Source organism: Panthera tigris, chromosome C1, assembly GCF_018350195.1.
Source record: "Panthera tigris isolate Pti1 chromosome C1, P.tigris_Pti1_mat1.1, whole genome shotgun sequence".
In the NCBI taxonomy this organism is placed as follows: domain Eukaryota; kingdom Metazoa; phylum Chordata; class Mammalia; order Carnivora; family Felidae; genus Panthera; species Panthera tigris.
In genome coordinates this window covers 23,985,970-23,996,801 of record NC_056667.1, presented here as the reverse complement: position 1 = coordinate 23,996,801, position 10,832 = coordinate 23,985,970, and the positions used below count along the sequence as shown (strand labels likewise).

At 44.1% G+C, this 10,832-nt stretch overlaps 1 protein-coding gene across 1 annotated transcript in view; it reads left to right on the top strand.

Annotated features, from left to right (window-relative positions):
- The first annotated feature begins 1,902 nt into the window (after nucleotides 1–1,902).
- PTP4A2 (protein tyrosine phosphatase 4A2) overlaps nucleotides 1,903–10,832 on the top strand; it is a 30,722-nt gene continuing 21,792 nt past the window's right edge. Inside the window, exon 1 of the mRNA XM_042996272.1 lies at nucleotides 1,903–2,055. The gene's annotated coding sequence lies outside the window, so the exon portion shown is untranslated. The remainder of the gene's footprint in view (nucleotides 2,056–10,832) is intronic.

Below are 10,832 nucleotides of genomic sequence, written 5' to 3'. Positions count from 1 at the left end.
CATTCGTTTGTTCAACCATGTACTAGATTGCCCAAGGTAGGTCAATCGAAGGAGGGGAGAATCATGAAAATAGGCATTTACAATACACATGATAAGTGCTATGACAAGGGACTGCATAAGGTGTTTTGAGACTTTAGTGGAAGAATCAATGGCCGGGAAACTCAGCGCAAGTTTTGTGGAGGAGGCAGTTCTCTGTTTCAAGTCTGTGCTTCCGGGAAGTAGAAGATGCTGCCTGCTGGAGGCAGACAGAGTGCAAATGGCAGCTGAGCCTGTGCTCCTCATCCAAGGGCCTTGAGGGCCTCTCAACTCCCACACAGTCCTGCCAGCCAGCCTTGCCCTGGAATACCCTCTCCTGGGCCACCTGCTGGTGGTGAACATCTTGGGTTCTGTTCTGTGGCTTAATGTGGCTGAGTCATAAGACCTTTCTTTTTACTGCTAAGCTCTAATGGAAGCCTTCTGGTCAGGAGCAATGCCCCAGGTCTACCTTGTGGGGATGGCCTAATGATGACTGCTGACCACTGCTTCTCCGCACAGGGCCAGATGAACATGTGTGTGGTGGAGGGGAAGCAGCCTAAGGGGCAGGAGCCCCTTCTGGACAGGTGGCATTTCTGGGCAGGTGAGACATTTTAGGGTGGACAGGGGAGATCAAGCCCCCCTCCCCAACCCTCATGGGTGAGCCTCCCCTCTTCCTCCCAAGCCAGTTTGGAATTCCTCTTTTTGGCTGCCATCCAGTAGTGGCCCAGACCACTCTCCCAACTCACCGGTGACCACATTTTCCAAACCCAAACTCAGAACTCGTGGTCTGGCAAAGAATTAAAGAATTTGTGGTCACCTTCCAAACACAAGAGAGAATAGTAGATTCTCCAGGATAATCTCTGTCGTTACAGGGGACATTGGGTTGGAAACCCAGGCATTTTTCATACATTATTATCACTGGTATGTGAAAAGAGCCCTATGAGGTAGCTAACTATTTCCACTTAATAGTTGAGAATACTCAGAGAGAGGAAATAACTTGCCCAAGAAGTTCCGTCCCGGAAGTTTGAATTTTGGTCTGTCAAGGAGGGTTCCTAGGATGTGTGTTTGCGTGCGTGTGTGTGTGTGTGTGTGTGTGTCGCGCGGAGTTGGGCGGGGAGAGAAGCAGAAACATCCTTCACAATTGCAGACGCACACGCTATTTATTTGGGGCCTCGAGAAAGGGCAGCCAAGTACTGAGCGGCCCTGGTTGTCACTTCTGAGCTGGAAATCCCCGGGCAAAGGGCTCGGTCGCCGCCCCGTCCCATCAGGATCTGGCCCCAGGCTTCGCGGCTCGGGATGCGGGAAAAAGCCCTTCGACCTTGCACGTTACACAGCGGCCACCGGCCCTCGCCTCTGCCCAGGTGCGGGTTGAGGGGGCCGCGGCGTGGGCGAACGACTCCCCAGGCCACGTTCCGCCTCCCCCCCCCTCCCCGGTCACATGGACGCGCCTTCCGCAGCCGGGAGCGCGGAGCGGAACGAACCACGAGGAGGAGCTGGGGAGGCGCCGAGGGCAGTGGGTCAGCGCCCCGCGGGGTAGGTGGGCGGGCTCAACCGCCCCGCGAGCCGGCCGGTCAGCCAGTCAGCGGGCGCGGGGGGCGGGCCAGTGGGCGCGCGCGCCGCGCCCCGCAGCGCCCCCTGAGGGGCGGTGGCAGGAGCTGGTTCCGGCTGCGCGCGCAGCGGTGGTGGCGGCGGCGCGATCGGCCGGGCTGTAACCGTCGTCCGTCCGGTAGCGGCTGGAGCGGCAGCGGCGGCCGGGCAAGGCGCGAGGTGACGCCACAGGGCAGCGGCGGGAGCGGGGCCAGCGGCGGCAGCAGGAGACGCAGCAGCGGCCGCAGCAGCAGCAGCAAGACGGACTCGTGGACACGCGCCGCCGCCGCCGCCGGGCCGGGCCGGGTGTCGCGCGCCGAGGCTGGGGGGGAGTCGTCGCCGCCGCCGCCACCGCTACCGCCGCCGCCGCCGCCGCCGAGGTGACTGAGGAGAGAGGCGCCTCCTCGCTCCCGCCGCCGCCGGACTTCAATGCCCAGTCCCCAGCTCGCCAGCGTGAGTGCGCTCCTCCCGGGCGGCCCCCGCGCCGGCTCCCGGGGCCTCGGGGAAGGGGAGGGCGGGAGGCGCCGCAGCCATTAGTGCAGGCCCGAGACACGTCCCCGGAAGGAGGGCCGGGCCGGGCCGGGGGCGGGGGGAGCGCAGCCGGGAAGCGTGGAGAACGAGGGTGGGTGGGGAAGGGGGGACTGTGCGTGTGCAAGAATGTGGAGTGTGTGTGTGGGGAATGTGCGTGCATGAGGGGGACAGTGTGAGTTGGGGAGAGGGCTGGGTGTGCATATGGGGTGAGGAAGACGGAGTGGGGGGTGTGGATGGGAGAGTTGGGGGCCGTGTCCGGGGTCAATGTGTGTGTGTGTGTGAGTGCGGGCGGAGTGTAGAGGGCAGTGGGGGTGTGTTGGGGGAGTGTGCGTAGGCGACAGGGGTAAATGGGGGAGAGTGAGGAAGCGGGAGAGGGAGAGAGCGGTCAGTGTATGGGGTAGAGTGGGGGGGAATATGAGTGGTGCGTGAGAGGGAGGACGGGGAGAGGGTGAATGGCAGAGGAGGGAGTGTGGCAGGGTGTGCCTGCGATTGTCCAGCGTGTGAGCGGGCATCCTGGAGACTCCCCGTGATCGTGATCGCTGTGTATGGCGATAGTGAACCCGCGTGTCCTCGGTTAGAGAGTTCTTTCCAAGAGCGTCTTGTTCCTGGGTTCCAGTATGAGGAAACGGTATAGGAGTCTATTCCAATGGCACTATAATCTTCTGGTTCTGCGATTTCTAAAAGAACGGTCGTGTTTTTTCGGAAGGGGGGGGAGGGTGAATGTTTTCCCCCATGTCTTATGACATCCATATAAATTTCTAAATTTGTCAAGGACATGGTCTTCATCCCAACCTAGTCTGGCCCTCTGAACGCTAACTTGTCTATTGCCCAGGATCCTCGACTCTTGTCTTTAGAGTGTTCAGAGGCATAGACGGTTTTGTACAAGTACTGCTGGTTTTTCAGGTGAAAGGTATTTTATTGTTAGGTAAGTGGAAAGAATTTTTGTTAGGTTTTGGCTCTTTTCTACCCTTCTGGAGAAGAACTCTTAAGAAAAAATAATGTGATGATGATGATGATGAACCACAGGCTAGTTTATTATTCCCTGGAGTTTGTCAAGAAACAAACATATAAAGTGTTCCGCAGTTCTAGCATCACCATAGACGACCTTGTCTGTTTGGAATCACCAAACTACAACTGGTGCTGGATTAGAATATGGTAGTTATTTACAGTAGTTTCAGACAGGAAGTGAGTGAAGTTATGCCTTGTTCAATGTGCGAAGGGAAATTAAGGCTGCGGAACAACACGTTATTAAGGCTCCAGAATCACTTGTGTTGGTGTAGATGGTGAGAAGTTGTTTGCCTGTATTTTGATCTGACATTTTCAAAATCATTTCCTATTGGATAGTGAAAAGACTTTTTTTTTTTTTTAAATGATTATTTATTTTTGAGAGAGAGATCGAGTGTGAACGGGCGAGGGGCAGAGAGAGAGGGAGACATAGAATCCGAAGCAGGCTCCAGGCTCTGAGCTGTCATGACCTGAGCTGAAGTCAGTCACTCAACTGACTGAGCCACCCAAGCGCCCCTGGAATAGACATTGTTAACAGACTTTGCCAGATTCTTGTGTTGTGGAAGTAGGGGTTTTTGATAAAGAGTATTTGGTATGGATTTTACACTTTAATGATAAGTTTCTTAGAAGTTGGGAGTCTTTCAATATGATAAGCAAAGAGGAAGGTAGTCCTTTTGATAGTAGACATAATCGAATTATAGACCAAAGCATCTACGTGTAATTAGAAGTCTGAAATTATATTTTTTCTAGAGTGTCCTTCTCATTCACTAGCATGCCATGCTCTCTGCTTTCAGAAGTAGTGAATAGTATTGTTAACTAATATTCAGTGGGGGACTGGACTAATTAGTATTAAGTGCCTGTTGTGCACCAGGTACTTTTTATACACTCTCATTTAAATCTCACAGCTACTGTGAAGGTTGTAGCGATCCTCACTTACGTTTATTTGGCACATACTGAGTGGTTTTTGTTTGCTAGGCACTGGGGATTCAGTGCTGAGCCCTCAATGACTTACAGTGATGAGATGAAGAGATAATAGAGATGCAAAGAGGTTAAGTAACTTGTCCCAGGTCACAAGATAATAAGAATTGGAGCTGGATTAAAAACCCAGGTCTGTCTGATTCGAGTCCTTGGTTTTTCCACTACACCATCACCACCCTCGCAGTAGGTTGTCTCACTTTGAGGTTTCTCAACCACACAGTGACCCAGCAGCTTCTACAGATGAGAAATGTTGAATTTAATGCAGAAGACTAGATGGCCAGAGGCAAAGGGATCATTTAGGAGATGCTGACTTGAGGCTCTTTGGGGCCTAAGCTAGGCTTTTATGTGGGTGGAGGTTCTGCCTTGAAACTCTTGGGGCCCCAGGGTGTGTGCTTTGAGACATAGTTTTTATGAGGCACCTGGGATATGTCTGGGAGAGGAAAGTCTGATTAAAGAAACCCATCAGCCTTTTATGTTTTTTTATTTTGGGGGAAAGAGAAAGAGTTACTGGGGTTAAGAGTCAACTAGAAGTTGTCATTCCTATGTGAAAGTCTTTTCTGTTCAGCTGTATGAGATATTTAACTCAGATTGTGAAGGCAAGTGAGCAAATACATGTGGAAGCACTTTGTTAATTATAAATTGAACTATATAGATTCAAAATATTATCACCATTAAGACCTTTCTAAGGCAACAGTTTGTCATATTTAGTAACTGGAAAAAGCTAGCATTTAGGACACCTATACAAATGAAAAATTGTTTAGAACTGCTGAACTGGGTATATTCTGACTCAGAACAGCAAAAGTCAAACCACTCCCTCCATGAGTCAGTCTAGTAATATTTAATTTGAACGAACCAAATTTATAAGCAGAAATCATTTACAACATCATTGAACTTTGGTGGCACTAGGAAGAGTAAATGTTTGAATGCTTTTGTGTATAACTTTCTTAAAAAGTTTGAAAGTCTCATATTTCCTTGAAAAGATATTTGTGTGAAATGAGGTAAAATAGATTTGTTTTTCTTAAGATTTAGCTCTTTGTTTAACAATTTGTCTTAACTTTTTTTTTGTTTATTTATTTTTGAGAGAGAGACAGAGAGACAGTGTGAGCAGGGGGAGGGGCAGAGAGAGAGAGGGGGACACAGAATTGGAAGCAGGCTCCAGGCTCTGAGCTGTCAGCACAGAGCTGGACGTGGGGCTCGAACCCACAGACCCCGCGAGATCATGACCTGAGCTGAAGTTGGAGGCTTAACTGACAACCCACACAGGTGCCCCTTAACATTTTTTCTTTCAAAGGTAGAAGTTTTGTATGTAATAGTTATAGAACTTTTTATGATTTTTGAGACAAAGTTGAAATTTAGTAAAGGTTCATTTAACAGGGTTTTATACTGTACCTTTTTGTTGGAATATGGGATTGTTAACCAGTGAAGCCTCTAGAAAAAACATTTACAGATAAGGTGCAGAGGGGCAGTACATAAATTTTTAGCTGTTGCTCTTGGAAGAGCGAAACTTAAGTTAGAGTGAAACCCAAGTTAGATTGATTTCTTCAAGTAATGTATAATCAGCTATACTACTTATAGAAGTTGGGGATCTTTAAACGTTTTGAGCAACTGAATATCAAGATCCATCATTTTAACGTGGTAGATTTAGTTATGTTTATTGAGTAGGGCAGTGGTAGAGATTTTGAGGTCATAGGATACTTGTGATGTCCAACATTATTACACTTTAAATTTCAACATTCCCTTCTTGAGAATCTTATGTATGCTGAATCATAAATCTTACTTAAAATTCATAATAATCCTTTGAGTAAGTGGCATTCTTTAAATTGTACAGATAAAGAAATTGATTTATAGAATCAGTTGTTGAATCCCAGGTTTTGGAATCCAAGTTAAAGAGTATCGGTAAATAGATGGCAGTGGATAAAAAAAAATTCCCCTTGAGGCTTAAGGTACTTAAATCTCTGGCTAAACTTGATTTTTGAGTTAACTCTGGTCATTTTATAGGGAGGTATATAGGAGTTAAGTAGATGTTAAAGAAGTTGGCCTTGGGGCACCTGGCTGGATCAGTCGGAGAAGCATGTGATTCTTGATCTCAAGGTCATGAGTTTGAGCCCCACATTGGGTAGAGAGATTACTTAAATAAATAAATAAATAAATAAATAAATAAATACATACATAAGCAGATGAACTTAAAGAAGTTGGTCTTTTGTTTGAAATGTAGTTTTTAGGGTTTTTTTTTTCTTTTTTTCTTTTTTTTTTTTTTAAAGGATACTTCAGTTACCTGCATATTTTTTGTTTGCTCTTTTGGTGATATTGTTGCTTTGAGAGTTTTCTTCAGACACTAGTTGGGTTATATAGAGACTGATGATTATTTTCTTTTCTTTTTTTTTTTTTTTAACGCTTATTTATTTTTGAGACAGAGAGAGACAGAGCATGAACAGGGGAGGGGCAGAGAGAGAGGGAGACACAGAATCTGAAACAGGCTCCAGGCTCTGAGCTGTCAGCACAGAGCCTGACGCGGGGCTCGAACTCCCGGACCGTGAGATCATGACCTGAGCTGAAGTCGGACACTTAACCGACCGAGCCACCCAGGCGCCCCTGATTATTTTCTAAAATAAAGCAAGAGTCTGTGATGTTACAGTTCACATAATTTTGTACCTTGGGTTTGTTAATGAACAATGGATACCACCAATTACAAATTTTGGGGGAAATGGTGATTTGAGTCTGTTAATCTGGAATGTTAGAAGAGCCTTTTATCCATTTTCATCCTTAGGGCTAGTGTATACGTATAGAGGTGTCTGGTCGCTTTCTCTAGTTACCCTTTGTTTTACTGATTGAACCACATTCTCTAGCTCCTTTGACTTCTGGCCACTGTCTTGGGACTTGGAGCCCTATAGGACTGCTTGATGTAGAGCCCAAGTAGGTATTGTATGTATGTTTTCTCTCCTTGGAGTAGTGGAGATCTATCTGGGCTGAACAGAAATTGTCACTAGTCTAGCACCTCTAAGAAAGAAGCTGCACAGCACTGTGGGCTCTGTCCACTTTCCACAGTTACCCTGTGGAGTTAACAGGACCTGGGTCAGAAAATGACCCTTCTGCACGTCTTACGGTGGTTTTCCCTGAACTATCTGTTCAATCAGCATAGATTGACAGGGCACAAAATCTTTCCTGACAAAATGACTGTGAGGAGTTGACAGATTATACCAACAGTTTTTTGTTACTTGAATACAAATGTTTTTTGTTTGCCTGCACGGATTTCTTACCCATACATTCTGTAATACAGCATCTACTTCATTTTAAGGGGCCTAGAAACTAAATTTCATCATTTGAATATAAATTTACATTGCACAACATTGCCTTTTCAAACGATAGAGGATTTTAAGCTTTTCTGTGACTCTTTTCTAGTTGAGCCTGTTTTGAAAAAATATTTTGACCATTAGAATGGTCTTTACCTTTAGAGATATTTAATTCCTTTCATAGTATTTTTGGGTTGAAATTTCATTCTTCTCAGAAAATGTTAATTCTTTTGGCTATAAAATGCACACATGATATATTTGCTTTAGCAGATCAGATAAATTACTTTGTGTTTTTATTTCTGCAGTGGTCAAAAATGTTGGCTCTTAACTAATGTATCCTTTGACAAGAATTCAAATTCAGTCTGCTTTCTTGTAGTCCTCTTTTAGTTTTAGTTGAGATTTGAGCAGTCTTATAGGAGACGTTCACTAGGTTGTATCACCACAGTATCCGTAAATTGGATTTATAGACATATGCTGATATTTACTGTTTTTAGTAGCAAAACAAATTGATGTGTTTTTTATTTTCCATTATATATGAAAAGCCTCTCATGAGGGAGCAGAATGACTGGTTAGTGCAGAAGGATATGAGTCATCGGCAGGGTTTGTCAGCAAATTGAGAAGGATATGATGGAGAAACAATAGATTCTAGTGACATTATTCTTCATACCACACGTGTGGATGCAAACAAGTTTCCTTTGGTGATTGGTTTAAGTTACTCAAATAATTTAGATCTTCCAAGATGAGAAGCAGTCCAAATTTAAGTCACAGACTATGCCCTGAATTGGTTTTCTGGTGAAATGAGGTCTTCATTTGGAGGTCGTCAACAAGTAGAATTTAGTTAAACTCCTCTCTCTGTTTACTAGGAAAAATAATTCACCTATGAGGTAGGAGTTAGTAAGTTGAGAGTCTGTTTTTGTGAAGCTTGTAACTATGGACGTGCTCGTAGATCAGAAGATGTCCACCAATGTGACGTATTTGTTTTCTGTCATTGAGTAAAGAGTCACTCCCTGACTGCTACTCCTACTTTTAAATTCTTAAAAGCTTTTATTGCATTCAAATTGGTTTGAAATTCTCAGCATGGTCAAGGCCTCCTAGAGTTATTTAACCAAAGACTCCTTTCCTTTCTCAAGGCATGCTACCATGGCCCTTCACTGTTTCTACAGTCTTGTCAGAAAAGTTTTACCTTTCCTCAGAAGTCGTAATCCTCCTCCATTCTGCTCATACTTACTTTGTGTCTTCAAAGTATGTGGCATTAGTATGAAATTTTAATGTCCTTCATCAAATATTTTCACCCACGTGGATTCTTTTAGGCTCTTGATCCTGGGTAGTGTTTGTATGGTGTGCACAAAGAGCTCCACAAAGGCTCGTTGTTCTATTGGATATGCTGCACTTTAGTATCGTTCAGAGGTGGCATACTGTCCCCCATCTCAGTAAGCATTTGGAGGAAGAGGACGAGAAAGAGTACCTTTTGCATTCTTTAAGTTGGAAGAGAAGGAAGGTGAATCCATGTTGACCTAAACTGGTGAGCAAAGAATAATAATCCCTTGACATGGTGTTATAGAGGTATTTCACCATTTTTACTTCACTCTCGTGTTTTAATGTGAAACAACTGCTTTCACTGTATGGTTTTTAAAGATTGTGAATGTTGTGTTTTATGAAAATAAACATCAAGCCATTCATGGACAATTAGTGGGTAGACAGTATATTTTAAAAGGCCACTGGCAGCTCCAAATAGAATGATTTGGGTTCTTGTCTATCTTGTATTACAGTGAGTACACAGAGAGAGATGGCCGTGAAGTACAATGTAATTTATAAAAAGCAAGTTTAGGAGAGGAAGTGAAGTGTAACTTAACCGGTTTTAGGGGAAACTTGGACCAAAATGCCCTAACAGCAGAAAAATTTCTGGGGCTCAAACAAAAGAATTTATGCTGACAAGATGTAATTTGGAATGTTTTTTATTCTGTATCCTGTGCATAGCTTCCTTCCCTCCCTGTCAGTGGTGGATATTTAAACAGGACCTTTAAATAATGTTCAATATATTTGACAAAATGGGGAAATGAAAGGGTTAAGCTGACCCATAAACTGCTCAGCTCTGAAACATATATTTTAAATAATGCTAACAATAGCCTGGAAGTTCTTACTTTGCATGCTGCTCCTGTGCTGTAGGTTATTTTGAAAGGTGATTCAAATAACCTTTTCCCAAGTATCTATTTTGCAACCTCAGGGAACTCACAGCTGTTACAGTCATTCTAACTGTCCTGATATAGCTCAGAAAATATTTCAAAGTGGTGTTGACAGGATGAATCCAGGTGTCCTTGTGGATTTTCTTTCTTTCTTTTTCTTTTTTTCTGGATTTTCACTACTGAATTTGCATTATTACAGTTGAAGTTCAGAACCTCAAATGTATTTCTTTATTAATGAAATAATCAATTCAGTGGTTCTGGGTTAATGTACATACAGTGATGTTGGAAACTAAATTAAAATGATTAAAACTTAAATTGTTTTCCAGGAAAATTACTTAGCCTTTTGAGGTTAAAGGAGGTAAGAAAGGAAAAAAACAAATATTAGAATTTAATTATACGGGAGTGCTGCTGAATTTGAGATAGTTATTATTATATAAAGGAGGTTACCAGTTATTTAGGAAAACAGTGAACTTAAACTTGATAACATTGGGAGTCTTAAAGTGCACGTAAACTAAAGTCTTTAAACGCAAAGCCGGTGAAGACGATAGCCGTAATATCTTTGCCTAGAAAGGAAAAGTGTGAATAAATAGAATCAATTTAATAGAGCTATTTAACTTAACTTTTAAAAGATTTTAAAGGTTGCCTGGATGGCTCAGTTGGTTAAGCGTCCCAACTCTTGATTTCGGCTCAGGTCGTGATCCCAGGGTTGTGAGATCAAGCCCCGCGTTGGGCTCTCAGCTGAGTGTGGAGCCTGCTTGGGATTTTCTCTCTCTCCCTCTCCCCTGCTCATACACTCTCTAAAATAATAATAAAAAATAACAAAAGATTTACTGAAATCAATAAGATTAAGCCCAATATTAGAATTGTGCTGTTAGGATTTTTAATGTTATTACCAGTATTCAAATAACTATTAAAATTAAAAAAAATTTTTTTTGAGAGAGAGAGAGAGCGTGAGTGAGCAAGGAGCAGAGGGAGAGAGACAGTGTGGAGTGCGGAGGCCACAGTGGGGCTTGAGCTCACCCCATGTGGGGCTCGAACTCACGAACTGTGAGATCATGACCTGAGCCGAAGTCGGACCCTTAACCTACTGAGCCACCTAAGCGCCCCTAAAAAAATTTTTTTAATGTTTATTTATTTTTGAGAGAGAGAGAGAGAGAGAGAGAGAGAGAGAGACAGATAGATGAGTGGGAGAGGCACAGAGAGAGAGAGACATAGACCCTGAAGCAGGCTCCAAGCTCTGAGC